The 26729-nt window shown below is 36.7% G+C and overlaps 1 long non-coding RNA gene across 1 annotated transcript; it reads left to right on the forward strand.

The window, feature by feature from the left end:
* The first annotated feature begins 324 nt into the window (after window positions 1–324).
* Window positions 325–19278, forward strand: LOC134416391 (uncharacterized). Its single transcript, XR_010027258.1, has 5 exons — window positions 325–592; window positions 4367–4548; window positions 6687–6801; window positions 14989–15115; window positions 19195–19278. It is a non-coding gene; the product is annotated as an uncharacterized LOC134416391 (long non-coding RNA).
* Window positions 19279–26729: the final 7451 nt, after the last annotated feature.

A 26729-nucleotide genomic window follows, 5' to 3' on the forward strand; every position in this document is an offset into this window, starting at 1 on the left:
CGCAGTGGCTTTCATAGAAGAGGTTTTTATATCTGAATACTTATGATAAAGCAGAAAAAAATAAAAAAGAAAATAAAAAGAGAATGATATTTTGACTGGTATCAGAGACAACTGATGCAAAATAGCTCTTATGAAAGTGCCTCTTTTAAAAAAAGTAGCTATCCCATTTCTAATATAATCATCAGAAGTGACTTGTTGCTGGAGGCTTGGTTCTGTCTAGCATGTCACTCTTCCTTTCTTTCTGTTGCCTTTTGTATAATGGATGTGACTGCTGTCATCTGAATTGTTTACTGCATGAAAGATATATTTTTCTTTGTGCTCCAGTCTCCAGAGCCATCCCCAGCAGAGTGCAAAGTGATGTACTTCTCATCCAGTGCACGTCATGGTGAGGGATGAGGCGTGAGTCACTTCCCCCGTGGGCAGTGGTGACCGACTGCCTCTGCTGCCTGTGGAGCTGCCACACCAGAGCTGGGCGCACGAGGAATCACCACCTCCCATCAGCTCTCTGGTGACAACATGATGTAAAAGCAGTTTATTAAGCTGCAAGATGAAAGACTTTTACAGCTCATAAAGGAGGAAAGCTCATAAGAAGGTAATAATAGAAGGAATATTTAATTTTGCATGAGTCTGCCTAGAATTGGTGCTGCTTCTGAAGTGTAAATCGGAAGAGATTTGTATACAAGATTTCACAATGTGTCACGTAAGAGTTATTAGGGTTAAACTATAAAAACAATTTCTTCTATAAGGTTTTCTTTTTAAAAAAGCACCTTCTTTTAGTGTACATGTCATAAATATCTTTAGAAATCTCTTGCTTTATTAACAATATTTAGAAGACACTTAGAATTAGGACTAAGTACAAAATGTTCAGGGTAATTTTTTTGTTGTAAATGTTTTGGGACTAACATGAAGTATTTAGTTTTCAACTTTTCAACTGACTCTGCATGAACACTTTGAAGAAAAAGGAGAGAGAGACACTGCAAACCAGACCAGACTCCTACCTTTGCAATAAAATTTCACTTAAAATGGCTTTGGAAACTCTGCATTGTAGCAACAGTGGATTTACATTCAGTACAAAAAGGCAACATCATGGATTAAAGGTTTTGTACTGTTCTTTCTTGCCCCCAAGTCATGCCTCTGGTCCTCATCTTGACATTTTGGGTTTCTTTTCCAAAATTTTGAGAAGGTTTGACTCATCAAAATAACATGTTTTTAAATGTAAATACTCCAGTCCCATGGAAAATTTTCTGATGTACGTATACAGGTCCAAATTTTGGCAGAGGGAGAGGAATGTAGTGATTCATGTCCATAACTCTGCTTGGGAAAACCCAAATTTAAGACCAGGAAAGTCAAACAGTTTTCACAGAGTTTTTTAATTATCACTTCTGCATTTTTATGTAAGAAAATGAATTTTCAGGGAGGGAATAAATGTGTGCCATTTATGCTGCAGTATTACAGATATTTTGTATAAGTACCAATGGCAATGACAGGAAGATGAGAAGTATTCTTTTTGTCTGCTAGCACTTTGTTAGCAGTGTTCAGGTTTCAGGCTGGTCATTATCTTTTCAGTTTGATCTTGAGAGGCAGCAGTTATGAATAGGGGCAGGGATAGAACCACAACTCCCCCGCCGAGACGGAAATCTCCTCCCGATTGAAGCCCGTGACAAAACTCCCATCAACATCAAAGCAGAAAGAATCCTAGCACAGCAACCTGAATGCATCTGAAATCCACTGTTGGGCAGCTTGGAAAGGTCAAGGTTTTTTCCAAAGATTAGTAGGAAAAAGAAAAATACCCAGAGCAAATCGTGACAAGCATAAAGAGAAGAGGAAGTTGACGACCAAGTTCACAGTTCATTGCTAAATCTGTACTTATTAAGGAAGCTAATTTTTGTGACAACTGATACAGGCATTCAGCTGGCTTAGGTGTTTCTGCTTCAAATGAGAATGGGATTACTTTTTTCCTTGGTTTGATGTTAGGGACACGAATATATAAGATTTGGGTGTCACAAGTGGTATCTGTAGCACTATTGTGGCAGTTTACTTGACCAGCATATTCTGCAAAGGGAAGACAGAATTTCCCAGATTACCCTCTGAAGTTTGTATCTTATAACTTTCAATTTCCATGTGTTTGTGTTATTTTAAAAAACAAACCAAAGCAAAATATTTGTAATCACAAAGTGCTTAAAATTTTATTTTAAAATATCTTACAACCTTTTGCAAAGGAGAAACTAGAAGAGAAATAAAAGGTTTTGACATTAATTTACTGCTCACTCAGTATATACAAAAGGAGTTTAATTCATAACTTTGGTATTTAAATCCAGTAGTTACATGTCATAACATGGCTTTAGTGTTCAAAAACAGAAAAATAACCCCTCCTAATGACATTTTTGCTCCTTTTTTCCATACTGGAGCAAGTCCAAACCCTATCAGATTTATGAAGGACATGAAGGTTAAGGAGCTTATTGTGTTAAGGAAGCATAAATTACTTCATAAAGCCACAAATGAACTCGTTAAATTAATGTCTGCCTTATGAGTCTCCAGGGAGCACACAAGCAGGGTAAGGCATGCCCTCCTCATGGATGCGATGGGAACTGACCAGCATGACAGATGTCAGGAGGCTTTTAGGAGGGGAGGATGGGCTCTGGGAGAGCAGACTTCTGCTGCCCTGGAGCAGCTGCTGGTGCTCAGGGACAGGCTGGGACGGAAACTGAGCTTCAAGGTGCTGGAGAAGCTGTTTGTTACTCTATCAGGCCCTAATAAATTAGATTTTGGGAGAAGGATGATGGTTAAAACAGACCAATAGAAGTGTTGTGGTTTTCATCCTAGCTTCTCCATTTTATTTTTTGCCCACTTGCTTACCTGTTGCTTTGCCATTGTTACTCATTTATGCTGAGATTGCTCTTGTGCTGCTCATGTCTTCTCTGTCAAAACAAGCTAAACTGCACCACGAGTTTGTAAGCAATGCAAAAGCAGACTTGCACCACTATTTTTCTTATTGCTTCCTTTTGTGTTATTTTCCAGTTTCTTCTTTGTAAGTCACTGGCACAGAAAGGAATCAGAGGGACGCATTATGGATGTAGCAGCACAACTTTAGCTGCACAGTGCCCTAAAACTGAGCTCATAGCAAGGGTTCATCTCCCTGAATTCTGTAACTCAAAGGTTATTTATCAATTTTGATATTTGACACTGAAAATATTTTAAATGGTTTTGGTACAATAAGTGTTTTTTAAAGTGTAATTTTTTTGTCATATTGACATATGAATTTTCAGGAATTTATATTTTGGGTTCATTAATCTCAAGGGTAAGACTTGAGCATTCTTTAGAGTCATCAAAATTTGGAATCAGTTGAAGCTATGCTTCCAGGCTACAAAATAGGATTATTCTCTTGAATTACCATTTAAATGTATTTTCAATAGATTGCCCTTCTCTGTTGCCTTGAGCATTTCATGTGAGCTAAGCTCATATCATAAAAGGCATCTTATTGTTTTTGATTACTCTAACACTAATATCAAAGGATGGCATCAAAAAGAAGAGTGACACTAATTATTCAGATGTGACTTTCTTACCTGTAGAGACAGCAATAATATGGGCTGTGCTCCAGAGTGCTCACAGCTCAAGCAAACCTAAGATTTGACTGCAGTTTGGGAGTGACTGTGTACAGAGAGGATTGATAATCAATTGTTGAATAACTGAGGTTTATAATCCTGTCACAATAAAAAATGATCTGAAGGCTCTGGCCAGGGTCAGCTCCCTGCTCTGTGTCACAGCAGTGAAGTAGATGTGCCAGGCAGAGTAGTGTAAGTACTAAAAACTCAGCTAAAACTGAGGCAGAACTGATGAATTGGCTTAAGTGAAAGGGAAAAAATAATCTGTGGAGCAGAATGTAAGCTTTAATGCTCCATAAATATTTTATTAAAATGCTTTGCTGTGTATTTATAATTTCTCTATTTGTAAACACTGCCAAAGTGTAATAAAATATAGTAAATAAGATCAATTTCATATTTTAGGTTTATGTTAACTCTTATGTTTATTCAGAAAAACAAATTACCACATAACATTAAGAAATTAAATAGTAAAATGCAGATTTTTTCACTTCTGGAATAACTACAAGGAACCATTCAAAGGATCTTCAGCCAATGATTTTGAGAGGGTGTTTGGGCATGGTGTTGATTAATAAATACAGCTGAAATATGATCTGTGTCTTTATAAACAGTCTTTTGGCTCTGTCTTCAGGATTTTTTTAAAATCTTGTTCTAAACTAAATTCTGAATTTCAGTGTCATTCATCCTTAAAGTGCTTATAGGAATGGGGATGGAGGGCTCTGTGCTGTCATGAGTTAGTATTCAGGGGCTGTTTTTGTATTTTGCAGACAAGGTTCTAATTCCAGGACACTGCTGCATGCAGTTGAGTCTATGCTGGTCACAGCAGATTCCTGACACTGTGAGAAAGGATTCTGCTCTTCTTCTGCTGCATGGTCTCCATACAGGCCTCCAAACTGAGCTGAACTTCTGCAAAGCAAGAAAAGACAAACTTTCATTTAAAAATAAACAAGTAAGAGACTTCAGATATTTCTGCAAGCATCAAGGAGAGCTTTTTTTTTTGGATTGCCTTTCTCTATGCACTTTGAAAAATGAGGCATCAAAACAACTTTATCTTGTTTTGTTTTTGCAAATAGTTTATAGTGGTTTCCCAAAGTAAGCAGGGCTTGTATAAATTACAAAAGAAAGACTGAGTTAAATATAAGAGTAAGTTAGTGTTAAGGGGTTAAAACAGCTGTAAGGGATTCTGTTGTTGTCCATCTCTTCTAAATTTCTTCCCATGACATTTCTCACACTCTGGAGAAAATGAGTTGGAGAATGAAATTTATATTCAGGAAATTATTGCCAAATCTGGCCATGAATGAGACAATGTTGATTAATGATAACAATCATAGCTTGCTACAAGCAAAATAGCTCTTTTTAATTTAAAATAATAGGCAAGGTTACTTACTTTCCAAATTGTTGGGAGCTATGTTTAAACCTCTTCTTTTTCCATGCTTGTTATTCACAGTGTTTTGATGCCATGATGCCAGGTGAGTGAGAATTGTGAAGAATCCAGTTCATTCCCCAGTTTTTAAACCTTTCTAAGGATTTCAGCCAGCATTTATCAGTCTTTATTTGGTAGTAGGCTTGGGACATATTTATTCATCAATTCTCTGAGTGTACTTGTAAACTGTATATTTTTGACAGGCAACCATGATCTTCAATTGTTTTCTTTCTCATTTGTAAAATTATAGTTTCAGTGTTGTCTGGATTTAAAAAAACAATTCTTAATATCTTAAAAGCCAAAGAAAGCAGCTGTTACCCAGCTTTTCAGGATGTTCTCCAGGAAATAGAAGATGGTAAGGGTTGTGTGAGTGAGATGTATACTTTGTGTTTATGTATGTAGTAAGTCACAACCTACTTGTTGCTCAGGTAGCTTCAAGTAAGGGTTGTAAACCACCAAAGTACCTAATAAATAAATGTTACTTGATACACAGGATGCTATTTAAAAAGACATGGACCTAGTCTGTCTTTTAGCTGCTTAATAAACACTAAAATTATATTACAGATACTTTCAAACAGTTTTAGATTATTAAATTGAAGATAAGATGAATAAATAATTATCAGATAGGCATCAGACATACAGGCACTGTGCAGTTAAATACAAAATATGCTTCTTGTATAGAAACAAATTCTCTAGAAGCCATATAACCTTTCCAGGATAGGTTGCTGCTCCTTACTCTGCTTTGTTGGTATAAGTTTGCTGCTTCTTTTCTTATCACATCTCTTAATAGGTATTTCTGTTTGTGAATTTCAAAATGCTGGTAAGAGCTGCGCAACCCAAGAAAATATGGGCTTCGCAAACAAGCTGTGAATGACCTGCCTTGAGGCATTTTTTGTGGTCAATAAGCTTTCCCCATGCTTCCACTGAAACCAAGTGGACTGCTGGGGGCCTGAGCACTTGTAAATGCTGGCAAGCAGAGACATTGTGTAGGGTTCACAGTTCTAGAGAATTTTATTGGTCAGGAAGTAGGAGAATTACACACTATATATGCATGTGTGCTACGTTTGATTCTGGGGTTGGGGAAGCCCTCTTCTGCAAGTTTACTAAATGATAAAATCTAGAGAACTCATATTGACATTCCTGTATTTGTTGGCACAATATGTGCCACAGGAGAATTAGTACCCAAAAGCTATGGCAGTGTTATGTCAAACAGGTGAATAAATTTCCAATATCACTTTTACTGAGAGGAAGGAACTCTCTTTACTGTGCTATTTTCTGAATGTTCACTGTACATACACAAGGTGATACCTAAGAGTCAGTCTAGCTGGGCAGGTTGTGGGCGCTCTGGGAGCACCTCAAAAGTGAGCATTGCATTACGAGATAATTATAAAACTTGAATAATTAGAGTTAAAAATTTTAAAATATAATACATGTTGGGATTTTTGTTTATATATAAATTGAAAAGTAATTTTATGACTGATGCCATGACTACATTTTGAAAAGTAACTTTTAAATTTTTTCTGTGGTTCATTTATTTACATTCTAGTCTAGATTGTATCTTTCACCAAAAATCTTTTCAAAGAAGAAACCAAAGAAGCATTAGAGTATGTGAAAACAGATAAAACTACCTAAAAAAGCTTTAAGGATTTATTCTTTAATCACAGAAACTTGTTGGAGAGTTACTTTGCCTGTGCCAAGGAATTTAAACCATGGGATTTCACATCTGAGATGTTGTTTTCAAGATTTGATATGTTCCCTAAAAGCTCACTGAGGATTGAGGTATGGCTTATTATCTCTGCTGTTGGATGAATACAGTATCTCAGAAATATGGGCTATTCTCAGCCATGCAGACAGCAAGGGTCAGGTTTCTAATATCCAGAACACAAAATCACAGTGCACTGAGGAGAGTTAAGAGTGTTGAACAGGATGAGAACGTCACATGCTGTGCAAGGAGCAGACTAGTAATAGCATTATGAAGAATTGCAAGGGTGATTCCTAAATCCACCACTTCTTAGGGTTTTGGAAGCTGCCTTAGTAAAGTTCTGGTCTCCACATGCAGCCCATGGTTTGAGTTTTCTCCTGAGCATGGCACCTGCCTCTAAGGACTAAGGACTCATCTATTTATAGCTAAAAAAATTGTAGTTTTTTAGGCTAGTCCTTGGATAAGACAGAACTCCATTTCTCTTTTTAAATCTCTGCCTTTAAGCAAGGGAAAATGAAAAATCTGAGGTCAGGAAAGAAAGGCAGAATATTTGTCTATTATTGTATTTAGCCAGCTGTGTAGGATGGGAGCAGCCATAGTTTTTGATTCCTTCTCCTGGGGCTTTTTTATTGTTCTTTACTGAAACTGGAAGCAGTTGTAGTGGGAGACAGGACTGGCAGCTGATTGGAATTACAGAATCATAGAATAGTTTGAATTTGAATGGAATTTTGAAGGTTACATAGTCCAATTCTCCTGTGATTAGCAGGGACATCTTCAACTAGATCAGGGTGCTCAGAGCCCCATGCAACCTGGTCTTGAGCATTTCCAGGGATGGGGCACCCCCAACTTGTTTGGGCAATCTCTTCAGTGTCTCACCACCCTTATACTAAAAAAGACTTCTTCCTAAAACATAGTCTAAGTCTACTCTCTTTTAGTGTAAAACTATTATCCCTTGTTCTGTAGCAACAAGCCCTGCTTAAAAGTTTGTCCACATCTTTCTTGTAAGTCCCCATTAAGTACTGAAAGGCTCTGATAATGTATCCTCAGAGTCTTCTCTTCTCCAGCCTGAACAATCCCAATTCTCACAGCCTCTTCTCAGAGGCTCTAAGCATCTTTGTGGCCCTCCTCTGGACCCATGCCCTTCTAGGAAATGTGAGGCCAACTTTTGGGATCTAAGCTGGAAAATTATGTACTTTACCTCTGCAATTATTGAGACAGTGTGCTGCTCCATGCCACCCCTTAAATTACTATCTGAGAGCAAGAAACCCAATCTTACCGCGTCTGACAGTGCCCACCAGCACAATCTGTGGAAGGGATTTGGGGTGAATGTGTTGGATCTTGGCTGACTGTCATGAGAACAGGCTGAGGTTCTTTTGGTGGGTGGGGGAGCTGTGGGTGCTTGGGAAGAGCATCCTGTGCCAGCAGTTTCACAAAGGTGGCAGCTGGTGCCCGTCAGAGACGTCGTGCACAGCCATTGCACGTGAAGGAGCCCTTGCTGGTTCTGCACAGTCAGGGGGGCAACAGAGAGCCCTGCCCTGTGCCAGGGCTGAGGGAAGTCTGTAGATGACAGTGGTGAGACAAGGGGTATGCAGTGACCAGGGGTCTGCTTGGGGAACTCATGACTGGTTTGCTGCTAGGGAGAATAGCTATTCTGATTTCTAAACATACAAGGGAAAAATTATTTTCATCCCTTTGGGGCATAAAACAATTACTTCATTCGAGTGAAATCAGAGACCATAGAAATTAATTTGGCACTGTTACTAAAGAGGCTAAAGTGTGTTCAATTTTATTCCTCTGGGAAAGATTTAAGTTTAATTTTCATAGCAGCATTTTCTGTTACTATAATAAACCATGTGTTTATGCATGAAAGTACGTGTTCAGGAGTACTTGCTCTTTTTCATCTAGGTCTTTTTTAACTCAATCTGCTGAAGTTGAAATGGAGTTAAATGTGTATGCTCCATGGGGCAATTCATTTCCACTTGTGTTTTAAGTCTGGAAGTGAATCAACCAGGATGAAGCCTTGCTGGAAATATCTGTTGCTCCTTCACCTTTTCATTCATAGAAATTACTTAAGACAGCACAGGCTTAACTGCTCATTCTGCTAAACCAGAAGGGAAAAGATCAAATTGCAAAGACTATCTCAAGCATAAGTTTGTTACTGACTTTTTTGTAGCGGTTAATTAATTTTAATTAATGTGATTGAGGAAATTTCCATCATTATGTTGCAATTTCAAAAACTGAAAAAACTGTTTTTTGGTGGACTCAAGGGGCATAGTTAAAGTGAGCAGAATTACTGAATAGTTTCTGTAAAGCTCTTCAGAAAGATAATATACAATCCTTTAGGTTACAGCAATATGTTAACATCGTACCATTGTACCATTATTTCCTTATTTATTCGAAGTATCTGTAAACTTGGAGTTTTGACTCTGGGAATGTTATAGTGCTGAATTGAACTAGAGAGGCATGAGACAGGCTTCCAATGCAGCTAGGTACAGTGTCTACCATTTGTTCTTTAAGACAGAAATTAATTTTCTTAAGTTTAGATTTGTGTTTCCTGATCAGGTGTCGTGTGTGGAGACACATTCAGATGGCTTTTGCCAAAGGTTTTGAGTGGATAAACAAAATTTTAGTGAATAAAATAAATTTGGATAAAGTAAAACAAAATATCCCAGCAACATTGCCCAAAATCTAAAAAGAAAAGAAAAAGATAAAAGGTCACTTTTTCACATATAATATTTAGAACTGTCAGTTCTGTAAGCTTTTTTCCCTGAGTGTTAAGATGCAATTAACATGCAGTTCTGGTGCAGATACAAAATCAGTTGATTCTACTTAAAAGATAGAGAATGTTTTTAAAATATTGGTTTATAGAAGTGTCTTGCAATAAAAGCTTAAATAACACTATGCTCACCAGCAGTCATGGTATATCTTTAAAATAAAACAGAATATTTATTGGATCTTGACAGATATGTTGCCTCAGTTTTCTGTAGGACTTCATGACTGTTCTAGTTTAGAATCTGTGTTCAAAGCCAGTAGCCATATACATGAAACTTTTTATTTATAATTAGGAAGATAGTTTTGTTCATTGCTTTTTAAGACACCTTTTCTTGTAATTTTCAAGATTTTGGTGTTAGTTCATTGTAAAAATATCTATGAACTTGTAAAATTAGGTTTTTGGAAGGATTTGATCTCCTTTTAACACAAATTCAAGCAAAGAAGTACTCTATCATATTATGTAGTTGGCTTTACTGCCTGCTGGCTAGAGCACTTAGCTGGCAGGAGGGCAGCCAAATTCTGTCTCCTTCATTTTTACCCTGCAGCTTTGCAGAGCGGGGAGACATTGATTAAATTCCCCTTGAAGAGGGGGCTGGTGAAGCCCAGGTGTGTCCAGCTCCAGGTGCAGATGTAATGGGTGCCCTGGGATGACTCTCTTCTCCACTATCCTGATCCAGAAAGGAATTCTCCTGGCTGTTTCCCTGCCATTTCCCTGTGCTCCTGGCACCTGTGTACCCACGAGGCTGCTGGGTTTGCCCAGATGCAGACCATTAGAAGGTGGGCTGTGAGCTCTGCTGGTCTCCAGGAGCTTGGATCTGCTCTGTGGCAATTTTGGCAGTGTGCTAAGGAGAGAGATTGCTGCATGTGTGAGGAATGCTTTTTTTTTGGTAAGGTATTACTTAAACAGGCAAAATTTGGGAGCAGACACAAATATTAAAGTTTTTAAAATGATAAATAACAAAAATAATTTGATAAAACATATAATAATGATACTTATAAGGAAAGGATTAGCAGAATATAGATATTTACTGTTCCATTAGATTGAGTAGGAAGTATTCTCTGTGTGCATACACTGATCTTTTTTGCAAGTATGTATCTTAATCTAGGTTATTAAAAACCCAGAGGAATGATTATAAACGAGATCTAAACTAAATGAATGGCACATGCTTAGTTCATGCAGAAGCCTTGTAAAGTTGCTAATGCCTTTGGACTAAAATCCTGGTACTTTTTTCTAATCTGTGGCAGAGCTTTCCATGTCTTGGGGTCAGGACTCTCTCTACTGTACTTCTGAATTTCATTGCTCCTGTTAAAATCCCTTATGGTTCACAGTAAATTCCTGCTGATCCCTGCACAAAGCTGCCTCAGAAAGGAGAAGTGAATGGCAGCAGTGACCTACTGCTGCCTTTTTTCTCTCTTCTCTGAACCAGCCTTGTCTGTGGCAGATATGGATTCAAGACACCCCTCCTGAGGTCTGTGTGCAGCTTACCCAGTCTTGCCTTTACCTCTAGAGGATTCCCTGTATGCTCAGTATATAAACACAAATTTGGTGACATGCTTGAAAGTCAATTTTAAGCTGCTCTGCAGGGTTCAACAATTTGGCCTGATGTAGACTGTAAGAGGGCAGTTTTTGAGGTGATGAGTGCTTCCTTAGTGACTCAGAACAAAAGCAGCCCTTTAGCACAGTTCTGAATGAGCATTCTGCATTGTAAATTTGCTGACTTTCCAGCTTATTGCCAGGTAAAGCACAGTCAATGAATATTAGTTTTCAAGTTTGAGCCATTCTTCCTCATGCATGCAGATTTAGTGTTGACAGAAGAGGTACAGGTGAAATACCAAGCACCAATTACTGCACTGGTTTTACTGTCACCAATAAAATATTTATGTTGCAGGTTCTTCAGAAACTATTTGCCTTTGGGTTTTACAGTCCTAATCCAGATCTTTATCAGACAATAGCTGTCATCTTACAGTTAATTTATTTGTTAGAAGCTTGAAGGTTTGTGCTGTTAAGTGCATGATATATGAATAGGGTCCACATATTTCCAGGAACAAGCCTTACATGCTTCTAGAAAGGCAGGAATGTGTTTGGCTAAAATGTGAGTGGAATTGCCTGAAAACCTGAACAGAGCAATGATCTGGTTTGTGGTGTGACTGGGGGGGTCTGATCCCAAAGAGGATCAGAGGATGCTTAGGTTTCAGGGCACAAATGTTGTCTTCTCAGACTTAGTGGCTTAAATGGATTCTTGGTGAGTTAAATACGTGCACCTCTAAAAGAAAATATTTTCTAATTTAGCCACAGAACTATACCTAAATTCCTTTATTTGTCTTGGAGAAGTGCAGTAGTTCATCCTGTCATGGGTTTTGTGTATATGAGTAGGCTTTTGCTGTGTATTTAAAAAAACCTCAAACAAACAAAATTGATGTTAGTTAAGGGATGGATGGAGTTAGAAAGGAAGAAGATTTTTAAATAAACAAGTTAATTTGATAAGCCTATTCAGAAATGCTGGGTTTTTATTTAAATGTCCACCATGGCTACTGATACTTCTATTTATTTGTTTATTTATTTTTCAAGTGGCTTGCAACCGAAAAGAGATGCAGACAAGCTGCAAAGAAAAAAAAATCTCAGAAGTGATTAATGTTTAACATATTTAGTAAAGTAACAAGTGTAGATTTACATATACATGTTGCATGTTGTTGTTTATGTTGCTAATGGAAAAAAGGAGATGATGTTGGAGCTCTCCCTTTGGAGCCAACATGAGCTTGCATTAGTATGCACCTCTATTTTCTGCCCTGCTATTATTTTTCCAAAAGTCCTTATCTGTGAACATGGTTAATTACCTTGAGTATGAGTACATCTGTGCTGTAGAAAATGACTTGTTCTGTTGCCTGATACATGGTAGCCATGGATTAAGATTCCCTAATTAAATGTAACAATGATTCAGAGTCAAAAGATACTGTTTACTTAGTGAGTTGACTTCAAGTGTTTGAGTAGCTGAAGTCTGATGTGCATAATAACCTTCTTAATGACACTACATAGGCATAATTTGGTTTTGTGAAAACCTGTTGAGAAGATATTTATTTAACAGGAGGGTTAAAAGGATGAAACAGTATCAAAGTAAGGGGCAATGTAGATGCCTATCCCTCTCACTATGCTTCTTAAACAAAGGTGTCCCTAGTATACACATGTATTGATTTTGCAGTGGTACACTTGCATTATATCCTAAACTGTAATTCAAACTCAATCTGTATTTCTCGGAAAATGCTTTAGCAGCTAACTCTGTTTTTGTTTAAAAAACCCCCAAAACAACTATCACTGTTAGCAGTATCAATCATTGCTTGTTGTTTAAAACAGCGCTGAAAAGTCTCAGAAGTGTGATCAGTGGCAGAGGTGAGCTGTGTGTTTAACACTACCATATGGCATCCGTCAGATTTTTCTGCCATTGGAAAAACATGCATTTTTATACTTTTTTCTCCTTTTTTTAACATTACAGGAGATTGAAGATAATTATACTGATTTTAAAGCCAAAACATTGGATCTTGACAGATATATTGCCTCAGTTTTCTGTAGGACTTCATGACTGTTCTAGTTTAGAATCTGTGTTCAAAGCCAGTAGCCATATACATGAAACTGTTTATTTATAATTAGGAAGATAGTTTTGTTCATTGCTTAAATTACAGCTTTAGCTAAGCTATTTGTGACTCAAATGCCTTGAAATACTGACTTATATATTGCAGCTGGGAATCAAACCATGTTCTCTGATTCTATTCTTGCTTTAGTGATGTTCTGACTGCAGGTTCCTTCCAGAAGTTAACCTGTAGCTAAAGCCAGATCTAAAATGCAATTCAAGAAACAGCGAGATTTTCAGCTCACTAGCATACAGTATTTTGCATTTTTTTGCATGAGGTTCAGAGAATCCATGGATGGCAGGTGTGTCCAGGCTCTCCATCCAGTGTAGCACATAGGAGCATGTATTATTCTTACACAGGAATAATAAGATAGGAAGGAACTGATTAATATGTTCTTAATATGATTTACGTATTGTCATATGTTGAACGTGAGTAAGTGAAGTCATGTTATTAAGAGGTAACATGTTATCATGTTATCTCTTTATGTTTAAAGAGGTATGTAAGTGTTCAAATGAGTGGTTGTCCTGAAAGGCACAAGGATGTGAAATCTCACATTTCAATCAGCCTTGATGATGCCTCTAGCAGAGTATTGTGCTCAGACATTACACTTCAGGAAAAAGGATCTGTTGATATTCATTGAGGCTGAAGAAGAGGAGAGACAACAGGCATAAATCTTCAAATACAATAGAGATTTCTACATTTAGGAAGGAAGTAGTCTATTCTCTACATGCAGAGGATACTGAACTTAATTTAAAGTGTATAAGGTTCAAGTATGATGACTGAGAAAACCACTTTATGCCAAGCATAATGAATTGCTAGAACAGATTGCCAGAGGAGGTGACAGGCTCTTCATTACTGAGAAATCTTCCAGGGAGAGCTAGAAAAACCTTTTTGCAAATTGCATAGGTATAGCAAATCTCTTCTTGGAGCAGGAACGTGTTCTAATTACTCTTGAAGTCACTTTTAGATGTACATTTCTATGACACTGTATTACACTCAAACTGCGGCAGAGTATTGCAAATTAGTTGTAGGTATAAGGCAATAATAATGAATATTTAGCTACTAATTTTGAATAAATGAATTTTCCTTAGGTAGACACTTCTGGCATTGTTAGCAATTAAATTAGTGTCTTGCATTTAATGTTTACCCTATTTCTTTCCAAACTTATTTTCTCACTGATTTCAGACAATATATACATTATTACATCTACTCTTTCAAGAGGCTGATAACTTGTCTAAACTTTACACGTACCAATGACAGTGGAAGGCAACTTAAAGAAATCACTTCTGCTTGCCACTTGTTTGGTAAGCTTTTACAGGAGTAGGTGCTTTTTTCTTCTCTAGAAAACATTAGCTTACAAGTAAGACTTGGAATTTTTATGAGACTCAGGAGGAAGAGCCTAGTGACTTATGGGAGAGAATATATCTGAGGGAAAAAAAGGGGAGAAAACAAACAAGTAGGAAAAGTACAGGATAGAATTTCACTTAGAAGGTGGACTCGATCTTTGTGTCCCTTCCAACTCAGAATATTCTGTCATTCTGTGATTTAGAAAGTATCAAGAGTGCGGGGTATATGTCTAGATCTGGAAAGCCTAGTTCCATACTTTTTAGGATCTGAGCTAATCTGTAATTCTTTAGCATTCTAGAATTCATCTGTTGGGGACAATTTGAGATCATATTTAGAAATATGTGGTTTGTTGGTAAGCACATAACGCATACCAATAGTACAGCTTGGCTCAGTGCCAGTCTCTGCACTTCAGAAATATTTTGGATGAGATTTCATGTTCAGATTATTACAGAAAGAGAACTCTACTGCCTTCTCTGATGCTTGATTTTTTTTCTCTTTTTATTTTCATTTCAAACTTTCAGCAATCTTGGAAGCTTTCTGAAAAAACCCTGTCTGAGAAGATAATTAGCCCAAATTGCAGTATTTCATTGCAATTGTTTAGTGAAGAACTAGATAACTGCAAACGAACACGATGAACACATTAAAAAGGTATTGAACAACGCAAAAATAAAAGTGCATTTTCCTGCTGGTTCATAATACTTTAATTTATATTCTAATAATTAGGGGGATTAGGAGGAGGTTATAATTAAATCATTAACAAAAATATGCTGGTTACTTTGGGAAAGGTAAAATATTCTAAAGAACTGAAGGAACAAGTACAGACATTTTGGTCCTATTTTTCATCGGAGTCTATAAAGAGTTTTATTCTTGTATGAGGACAAATTTTCAAAGATACTTATGGGGGACCCAGACATCCAAGTTGTTTGAAAACGGTGCTCTGTCCCTTCCTCTTGTCCTGATCCCAAGCAAACATGCTTTCAGGTGGGAGCTCAGAGGATGGAAGCTCCAGTGAGAGCTTTAGACACACATGAATTAAATTATTGTGTAGTACCAAGTCCAACATTGAAAACTGACATAACTAATAACATGCAAGGAGAGGGACACTAAAACTTTCCACCAGCATTTGTTCATCAGTAAAAGAAAAAAAAACTGGTTGGGTGTGGGTTTTTGCCTTGCAGAAAGTCCACTTAGAAAGTCCTTCTTAGAAAGTCCAGAAAATACCTTTATTTCTTGGAAATATGTGGAGAAGTTAAAATCTGTTGAGCAGTATGAAGATCAGACCTACAGTAAGTGGAATGTTCATGTGGATTAAATTTGTCAGTTTAATTTAAACCAAATTAGGCATAATCCTCAAAACCAACTCCTGATGGTGAATTTTGATCCTAAGGTGTCTACTTAGAACTGTAACTAAATATGTAACTGATGTTTGTCTTTGATTTCACAGTCAAAAAATGACAGTAATCTTCTAGGGTATGAAAGAGTCTTAAAATCTTAAGTCTCACATATTTTTACAGAATCATGCAATCATTCATGTTGGAAAAGACCCCTAATATCATCAAACACAACCTTGAACCCAGCACTTCCAGGCCCACCACTAAACTATGTCCCTAACTGCCTCATCTACGTGGCTCTTAAATATTCCAGGGATGGTGACTCCACCACTTCCCTGGACAGCCTGTTGTGTTGCTTGACAGCCCTTTCAGTGAAGAAATTTTTCCCTAATATCCAATCTAAACTTCCTTGCCTTTCATATCACAGGCAGCAGTAGTTTGGGACCGTTCAAATACGTTTTCAAAAGGTAGAATTTGGTGGCTGTTATGTGGTGCTGTCTTACAGACATCCTCAGCCACCTTTTTCTCTATATATTCTGCCCCACACCCCTCCCAGTTATAATTTTTATGAGTGGCAAGTGTAATTTTTCTGAATTAAAAAAAATCTGGTGAGAGGAATAGATGGGAAAACGCTACAGCTATAGTGTTTACTGACACTAAAAGAAGAACTTATTAAAAGATTGTTTTAAGAGCAGCATCTGCATATGAGAGATGAGAAACCTTTATTTGGTCTGTTTTGGGATATGCACTGCCAGTCCATGGTGAAATTTCTATTTCTGTGCCCATCCGGTCTAATATTTTTGGTAGGATTTTTTGATGTGTACCTTTAGCTGATTTTCTCGTTACTCTGAAGTGATTCAGATTTGAACTTCCCTTTCTTGTACTTTTGCTACAGACAAAAGCCACATGTCAAGGTATATTTTTCATCCTGATGGAATTTTTTTTCATGTGATTTACTGAATTTTTTTTGTGGGGAGATCTGTGGAATGAGAAAGCTACTTCCAGGTCATCTTTACATATTTGAAAGTGGGTACTGCAGCAGGAGTAGAACTCACTGTTTTTACTGTGTGGAAGATTCCCAACATAATTAAAATGAAGTTTTATGTGATTATACCTAAAATAACTGAGTGTATTAAGTTCAAGTAGTTTATAATTACCAGTAATCCATGAAATGAATTCTAAAAAATTCTAGTAAAAGCTATAACATAGGGTATAGTTTTGGTTAAATAATTCATCCACTCTAATTTCTTATTTATGAGTAGATGCAGGGATATTCTCACTGTTAATATACACATTTTACTGGTGTATTTCTACCATGCGTGATTTTTTTGTTGTTGTTTAAAGAAAATGTTACTCTGTTAAACAGGAATTGCCCAAAGAACAGGATGCCATGAGGAATAGAGCTCTGTCAGTGTAGCACAAAGTAATTCCTCTTCAGGTGTCTGACATTGCAGTTAATCAGAAGAAAATGCACTTTACTTGACATATATTGAATTCTGGGATCAGCCCTTTTTGTCTCTGTTTTTCTTAATAAGAACGAGCATAATCAGTGACAAATGTCAATACCTGTTCTTCATGGGTAAGCAGATGGGATTCAGAGAAAGATTTAAAATGGAAGCTCCCTTTCCATTTGGTGTAGAAAATCCATATGTTCATCTCAATAAGGTGATGAGGATTCTCAGAAAAGCATATTTGCTTGTAATATTTCAGTACAAAAGTCAATGATATTTCAATGTACACATTAAAAATATTTGTGAGTTGGAACTTCTGGGGTTTTGCTGGGCTTTTTTGTTTGTTTTTGGGTTTTTTTGAGGCATTGTTTTGGAGGGTTTTTTGTTTTACTGGTGTTTTGGGGAGTTTTATTTGTGGGTTTGGGGATTTTTTTTCAAAATGCTGTTATAATTCTAGTGCCACCAAATTCAGGTTTCTTGTTTCTCTTCCAGTGTTGCATATGCTTACCAAAAAAAAAAAAAATTAAAATTCTGAATACTTTCTCATGTTCCTTTACACAGCATAATGTGCTCTTGAGTAGAATAGCCTAAAGTAGACTATTAAGTGGCTCTTTTTTAAAACCTCATGAGGGGACTTTGTTAACATTTATACAACTTTAGGAAGAAGTGCTTTAATAAGTTGAAGAATGCAAGAACATGAATTAACTTCTTTATATGCAGCTTTTCTTTTGTGGTTTCAATGCAGAGTCATTTGTAGGCTTTTGGGTGCTTTCAGAGGCAATGCAAATGCAGCTTTGTAGCCTCTTTGCCACAATTCTCTCAGCTTTCTTACCTTGAATCATATATGCAGGATCCATAGATTTCACTGACGGGTTAAGTAAGCTCAATATACCCTACAACTGTGCTTTGAGTGCTCCTTCCCTCTTCCAGCAAATCAAGAGCTTGAGATGCTGGAAAAAGAAATGTTTCTAATGTGGGAATCTATCTACAAAACTATTTGAAGTATCTATTCCAGGCTACAAGCACATGATACAATGTTGAAAAGTGCAATTGCTCAAGAAAGTGTGGGATATTCATGTTTACATTAATGTAAGGTTTTTCTTAAAATTACTTAAAATTACTTATAAATTTAGACTATATTTGAATGTTATATTTTTAATTTGATCCTAGGAGTGTTATAGTTTGGATTTTAAAAAGTTAAATACTGAAGATTTTACTATTCCTTTTGTTTTTGAAATAATAGTGGCTATGTTTTAAGATACCCAGAGTGAAAATATCTCTGTTCCCAAGTCAACCAATTTCAAGATAATCCCAAAGCAAAACAAATTTTGTAGTTTCCTTTAGAGCTTTCTTAATACCCAGAACTTGCTTGGTTAGTTTAAGTAACTGAGTAAAAATTCAGAAATCCATAAAATCCAACTCAGAACTGTACATTAGAAAGCTCTACAAATCTAGAGGCAAGAGTCCAGAAAAGTCACTGTACAGGTCTGTATGGGGAATCAGTCTTGCAAGGTTCTGTTTCCCTCAAGATGCTGCCTTTCATAGGCAAGGTTAAAAATACGTGTACTAGGTCTTAAGTTTGTAATTTTGTTGGTAGCACCCCCAGGAGGAGTTGCAGGGCATCTTCCCAAAATCTCCCAGGTTCGTTTGTATGTTACCTGTGGGTATGGGTGTGTGTCTGATAGCACAAGGAAGCTGTGCAGGTATGTTTTTATCAGATACTGAAACATTAAACTGTTAACATGCTTGGTCTTTGAGTTGAATTTAGAGAAGATGGATTGTTATGTGTATTTGAAAAGTAATGGTGGTATAGGAAAACATTTAGGCCCATGAACTCTTGCTGTAGGATGGGCTTGCCCCTGCATCCATTTATCTGGTTTGTGGCAGGAGCTTGTCTTCACCAAATCTGTACTTTCTGTGCTTTTATCTGTACTTTCTGTTTCAGAGCAGCATTGATGATTGGACTGAAACCCAGTGGAGAGAGATTAATGTGGAACAGATGGATTTGCAGCTCAGAAGGTTTGCCAAGGCAGGTTCCACAGCCATCTATTTCTGCAATTTGTCTGTCTCAGTGCCACCCCTTCCCCACTCTTCCCACCCACTTGGATGTTTTGGTGGGTTTATTACTCATGTCCAAGCTGAATGTCCTGGATCATGCTTTGCTTTGGGGGCTTTCCTTTAAAACTATTTTTCTGAATGGATTTGCAGCCCCTGTGGATTTGTACGTAAAATCATGCTGTGATTTCTCTGAGTTGAGGCAGTATGGGAAATAAAAAAAGAGGATGGGGGTTTATGGCAGACCCCTCCAGACAACAATCACTTTTACAGGAGGAATTTGCAGAGGTTCATCTGCTCTGCTCATGGACATAGCTCCAGGGGGTTGGGAGCTGCAGGAAAGGTGCTCATTTTTAAAGGGAGGGCACCTCTTTTGCTTGAAGTATTTCAATGTTTTGTTGACAGTAGCCCTGCAGAAGAAAATTCCAAAGGGACAAGAGAAGTGCAAAGTGAAAATAACAACAAAGACTCCCCAGACTATTTGCAGGACACTACAGCTATGCTCCACAGACAGCACAGTGGTTGAATACAAAGTCTTGAACCTAACAGGTATAAAATTTCTTTTTTTTCATATTTGTTTCATTTAGAAAGAAATTATCTCTATTGCATGCCTATTTATTAGTCTTTTAAGAGAAAAATCAAATTTCATCCTAGATTTTGTCTCCTAAATTGCTTCAAAAGTGTGAACTCCACCTACCCAGTTCTGATACTTTTTCTTTTTAGTCAAAAAAATCCCAGTGGTTTTGGTTCATACGCTATAACATGTAGAACTTGTTGGTTTTCAAAATTTTAATAAAATTCTTTTGAACCATTTTGAAAAAAAATATTGAAGACCAATTTCCTTTTTGTTTTTCATTTTTAAGATTAAAAAACTTTGAATCTGAAAGCGTAGCAGAGTGTGTAACAGAATTTTTCTGTTTGTCTTCAGTATACCAATGATTAATCACATACAGTTTTAACGAAAGCGCATTTAAACCTATTTTTAATGCAGGGACCTCCTAACAGTATTAGCACAAAATTGTGATTTATTTTAACAAAAAGAAAATGAAAAAATAATTGACCATTATCTTTTCAAATAATTGATAGAATTTTTAAGGTTTTTTAAATTGAATTTCATTAATCCTACCAAGTAGCCACAAAATACTGCAAATATCTCCATCACTCCCCAGGGTTTCTGGTCTCAGACACTAAATCTGTATCTTGCATCAGTGGCAGCTGTGCAAATAAACTTACCTTTAGTGTTATGAAGTACAAAACACCAGAGTACAAGACAAAACAAAGCAAAAGAACCTTAAACCTGTAACAGCATCAAGAACTATTTCTGCTAGGCTGATTAAGTCCACACTTCGGTGGCAAATCTGAACATGTATCTGGTATCTAGAGTACATTTAACTTATTTATTTGTGTTTTTTAGTTAGATTGCATTTGAACACTTAGTTATATGCTTATGCTGGACTTTTTCATTGTCTTAATTTGCTTCCTGCTGTCTCTTTTCTTTACAGGTTGGGCTTTCAGGAGCAGAAGACCTTCTCAGACCTTCTGGGACTCCAGTTTCATAAAGGTAGGAGATAAAGTTCCAAGTGTAGTTGTCAATGCTGTGCAAGAGTTGAGTACTGAAAAGGTGAGAGATGTACTTTTTTTTCCTTCTATTTTTGCAGAATAGCATGTAACAAACTATTTGTTTCAAGAAATTAATCATAGACCTGAATATTTTCATGTGACTTCTCTAGGTATCAAAATTCACAGCCTAGCAAAATGAACTTCTTGTCTGTGGTATAGTTTACCATCACTGTAAATTACATATAATTTAATTAAATTCCTCAATTCCCAATATGAAATGTGATATATATATAGAGAGATGTTATTATTGTTGTTATTATTCCCAGACTTTGGAAGAAATCAGCCAAACATGGACTGCCATGGAATTTTCTTACCAAAAGTGTAAAAGAATAGAAAATCCTTTATTAAAGTTCAGTGAACACCTACTTGAAACTTTAGGTAATAATCAAATAAAAATTTAATTATTAGAAATATTATTATTGTATCAATATTGTTCACTCCCTTAATGTACTTGGCAAGGTGAAACTTTTTCTTCCTGAATCTTTATTGCAGATTTACATTTTCTCCAGATGTTAGTAGTGGGAATTTACATTTATGCTGTGTAATTATACATATCCTAAAAACATTCTTGTCTCCATGTAGGACTTAAAAAAAATAACAACTTTCTAAGTTTGTAATTCCTTAAAATTTTTGAAAATCATTTAATAATATACTGTCCATTTTCAGTGTTTAGTGATGTCTTCTCTTGTGATATACAATGACAACAATTACAGGAGAATTTGTTAAGCAGTTGTCAGCTTTAGTTCCTCTGTTTGATAAATAATTTTGATTTGTGCAGTTTTTTCTGTGGTTTTTTTTTTTTTTTTTTTTTTTTTTTGGTTTTGTTTTGTTTGTTTGCTTTTCTAGTTTCAGATGCAAGGGATTCTGAAAAGTAAATTTGTGGTATATTTCATTGAATAAATGAAAGGCTGGCAAAGTAAATTATACATGACTGATTCTGTCATTTCCCTGTGGATAGAATTTCAATGCATGTGATATCTTCATCAGAGTCATTATCTGCCTTGTTTTCCTTTCACATGGACTGGAAGCTGCTGGTGTCACAATTTGAGACAAAGATCTGTGTGTCATTCCTTCAGATGTCTTTAATATCTTCTTTTACTTACTCTTTGTTAGCTTTTTTTTTTTTTATTTGTGTGGAGGCACATAGAGATACGATACTGCTGAGGTGCAGAAATCTTCTCTGCAAAGTCCCTATCATTTAGGAAAGTGATGGTAGAAATACAAGTTTAAGATCTGTTATTTATTAATGGCTAAAGGCAATTCCAACAAGCAAGATAAACTCTTGAACTGACACAAAGCATTATGCCTTAATTGTTCATTCTGACCAAAAAACGTCACTGAACCCTTGCACAGTAAAGGTGATAATTTTGTGTTGCCAATATAACTGTAATTCAATCCACAGATCTAGAAAAAGTCCTCACCATGTACAATTCTGAAAATCTAGTATAGGATAATATTCCATAGGGAAATTCTGTGCTTGAAATTTCAAATAGATTTCTAATTGTTTAAATCTGCAATTTAGAAACGTTGACAGCAGCATGTTTCATTATATGCTAAAAAAGTATTTTTTGTACAAACTGAGGACCCTGTTAAGAGCAATGAAATGATTTGTGGTGTTTAACATGCATAAGTTTCTTCATGGTGCATATTGAAAAAGGCATTGACCTTGCATGAGCAAAAATACTCTAAGTTAATAATTCTGCTAAAATCTGTAATTTTTATCTTGTTGAAGAGTTTTAAGATATCATCAGTGGTATTTGCAGTTCTCTCTGTTCATTTTACTTTTCCTTCATATTCAGTCTAAACACTGTCAAAATAGGTGTTTGTGGCTTTAATTTTTTTCTTTTTCCATCTAAGAAATAGAACTTAAAACAAGCTGATTAGGTGTGTTCTTCCAGCTCTTTTCCCCATGTTTTTATTGTCCCAGTTTAGTAAACCATATGAAGTAGAAAAAATAAATTTGAGGTTGAAATACCCTTTCTTTCTGTACAGCAGTGGAAGACTGACATAACAAATAAAGAAAATATGATGGAAGCTACAAGAAAGCCAAAGGTGTATGAAAGCTCTGAAGCTCTGCAGCAGAGGTAAAATTTCCAGTATGATTACAAACTGTTCCAAAGTGTAGTTCTGCAACAAGCAGGAAATGAGAGCTGTCAGATTGTTTCCTTGTTGTGCAGGTATGAGATGTTCCAATGATTTTTGTCATTTGTTCCTATTTGATATACCAGATTTCTACTGCTTGTTACATGACCAGCTCCACTTGAGGCATTAGCTCATTATTTAGGGATGGCATGATGTCAGAATTGTCAAATGTGTTCAAAGTATGTTCTGTTTGGATCAAGTTCACTTTTTCCCTATCCATACTCTGGGAGTCCTTCTTTCAGACCTGCAACAGGACGTGGTGGATTTGTGCAGCCAAAGTCCTCCTTCCACACACTCGCAGGAATGCCTTGAACTCCCCACCTGCATTCACCCTTCCTGGCTTTAGAGGCAGCCATGTTTAGAGTCAGTCTTTCTTTTTGCAGGAAAATGTTGCAATAAGAAGTTAGAAAAAAAAACCAAAAACAACACAAACCTGTTTCTTGAGACATGACTTTTATTCTGAGATACCAAGCTAAAAGCTGGAGTGCATCAGTCAAACATAATTTAATCTTTTGATCCTTAATTGTTCTTGTGTCAATACCAACGTGTTTTCAAGTTTTTAACTCTTTGTACATCAAAAATAATACATGTATCTTTTTAAAAAGTGGTTTCTTTCCTCCTCCACTCAACTGATTCTTATTTACTTTGTTACTTGTTGTTTTGGTGGTTTCTTTTTTTAAAATTTATCCGCACATTACTGCCCTGTTAAGTTAGAAATTTTTTTCCTCATCCTTTACTTGCTAAGGCTGGACTCTTTGGGAGGTTGAAGAGGAGTTTCCCCTGCCTAGACTTACCTTTTGAGGAGACTTTTCTGGCACAGTTCCATTCCCCTAGTTTCCTTAGTCTGAATTAAATTATGTCCCCTTTCATTTTCTGGAAAGGAAACGTAAAAGACTTGCCGCCTTCTCTGTTCCTTACAGCTGTATTCATTGTTATTATTTTAAATCAATAGTGGATTATATTGTTCTGTTCTAATGTTTGGTCTGACTTTACCTTAACTGGGAGGGAAATTTCTGTCTCTTTTTCAGACTCTCTTTTTGTGAAGAAGCTTTGGCTGTATACTTAGAAAGCAAGCACATGCTTTTTCCTTTCTTCTATTTTGGTTTTTCAGCAGACTTGCTAGACATCCTTTAGAGAGGAACACAGCCAAAACAGCTGAGCCTCTTTGTGTGTTAATGTACTTCATTTTCTCGACAGAAAGGGAAGTTTTCCAGCTAACCTTGTGAGCTGATAATATCATTGAATTGCACTTTTGTGCTGAGCAAATTTCTGATTTACTTTGAAAATAGGAACATTTTGCCTAAGGTAGCAACATTATTTTTCTCCCAGCTAAGATGAGTACAAGGTGTTCATCAAGAAGAGATGAGAGACGAGTTACAAATCCTGATCTGTTTTTCTGGAAATTTAGCCACATGTAAGTTGCATTCATTTGAATTTTTGGGTTGTAGGTTTGCAGAAATTAGAGATGGAAAAAGGTCAATGAGACCATCAAATCTATTCTTCTTCTAGTATGGATTTTCAGGCAAGCAATGCATAGTGATGATAAGTGAGACTGGAAGATCTATGGTGTCTGGTAGGCTGTTACTGACTGAGCTGCTGCCCCTTGCACACAGAATGTTTTGTAGCTATCCTTCTGTGTTCCTCAACTGAACAATGATCTCCTAGGTTTTGTGACACCCATCTGTATAAAAGCACAGGCACTTTGATGTATTTCATTCATACTATGTTATCTACATGCCAGATGATACTCCTGGCCTCAGTCTATCCAGCCACAGCCATCAATTCTCTGAGTGCTACAGCTTTAAGTGTGCCCCAGGCAAAACCTTTTTGAAGGGCTGCGAGTTGTAACTCAGAGGAACTGATGCTCTCAGAGGTGATGAAGGCTTGAATGTGGAGCCTTTTCAAACCTGATGGTATGCCCTTATAGATTCTCCACATAACTAAATCTCTGTGATTTGTTTCATCCACACACAAGGCCAGCAAGCAAGTCTTCTGTTTTGGGTGTCAGGCGTAGAGCGTGCTGGTGTGTAGACAGTGATTTTCAAGTTCCATGGTCTTTGGAGAGATGTGTAGCTAGAAAAGGCATTTAGACCTTAATAAGTCCATTTGTAGAATAAGTGTTAGCCATAAATAATGACAATTTCAAGATTTCTCAGTTTTATATTGAGCTCTGTCCTTCAGACTCTTCTGACCACTGACAGAAGTGTAATTAACTCCTTTCACTGATTTATCATTTTGGCCCAGCTTTTCCCCATAAAAAAACCTTGTGTGCTGTAATCATGCAACAGTCAGAGAGTCATCCACTTTAACAGAGGCATGCATTAGTGTGATTGACACAAATCTAATGTAAATTGTTTCCTTATATATCTGGTATTTTTGGATGCAAATAGCCCATCGTCTTACCAAACTTTTTGACAATGCTGCTGATCTTAAATTTCAAGAGAATACAGAGGAATATATAAATATTGCCCTTGGGAAACACAGACCAGAAAAGGAGCATGTTGCGTCCCATGACAAATGTAGATCTAATGATCAGACATGTTGAGTTATGTGAAATCTCCTTCATGAATTTTGCCTTCTTTGGCATGTAGATTAAATAGACACTTTCAATTGCATTAACTGTTCCTTTTAGTTATATAAATTTGGAAAAAATAATAAATTATAATAAACCCAGAACGTTTTGTTACCCAATACTGTGTCATTTACTATAATTTAATAAATTGTCTATCTTTCTCTTGTGCATAAAATGGTTTTATAAGACGCATAGGCCGTCTACTGTTTGGAAGTAATGAAAATGAAAATATGAGTACTAAAAGTCTCAGAACTGATCAAGGTTGAATATTGCATTTCTCATACTTTCTCTCTCCTGCTGCTCTTTTTACTTCATCTTCTGTTATAGTTTCAGATCCGCTCCTGTCTTATCCTTTAGCACACACCTCTCCAACCTCCAGTGCTCTCACACATCTCCCATCAGCTGAACCTTTCCGCTGGTTCTGAGCCTCATATTTGCCAACTGGCCAGCCAGCATGTGTGCTAACTGGGTAGTGGTAGGTCAGGGAGAACAGATCAGCAACTTCTGAGACAATAACTTATTGTTGTCAGAACAGTGCTGAATGCATAAGCACTCGCATTGCATAAAATCAATGTTGCCTGTGGTTCTAATGATTGATTGTCGCAGCAGGGAGGCCCCAGACTGAATGGACAAGTATATGCAGCTTGCTTCTTGGATATAGCTGTATCTTGGAAAAACTATGTTTGAGCCCATGGAGACAGAAATTGCTGCATTGTCTGTGCCTACTCTGGGGCTGTGAACACAAAAACTCCGCACTTTCTTATTTGGAGCTTTAAGACAGTATGTCTGTGTTCAAATCAAGTGGATATGTAAAGAAAAATACCTCTAATATCTTGTGTCTCATCTAAATCCTGCTGAAGGTACAGTGACAGAGAAAATGGAGGGAAAATTTCAAGTTTGTATAAATTACTGATGCAATGAAAATCCTTTGTGAAGATTAATGAGATGAACTTCCTTTATTTTTAGTACAAAATATACCACTTGTATTATGTGCATAAATTTATGCATGCTTGGGTGGTTTTCGCTTCAAAAGGTCGAGTCTTGGTTGCTACACCTTGAATAAACTATACAATGCAGTACTTCTCTGCTTC

Source organism: Melospiza melodia, chromosome 1 (assembly GCF_035770615.1).
Source record: "Melospiza melodia melodia isolate bMelMel2 chromosome 1, bMelMel2.pri, whole genome shotgun sequence".
Lineage (NCBI taxonomy): Eukaryota > Metazoa > Chordata > Aves > Passeriformes > Passerellidae > Melospiza > Melospiza melodia.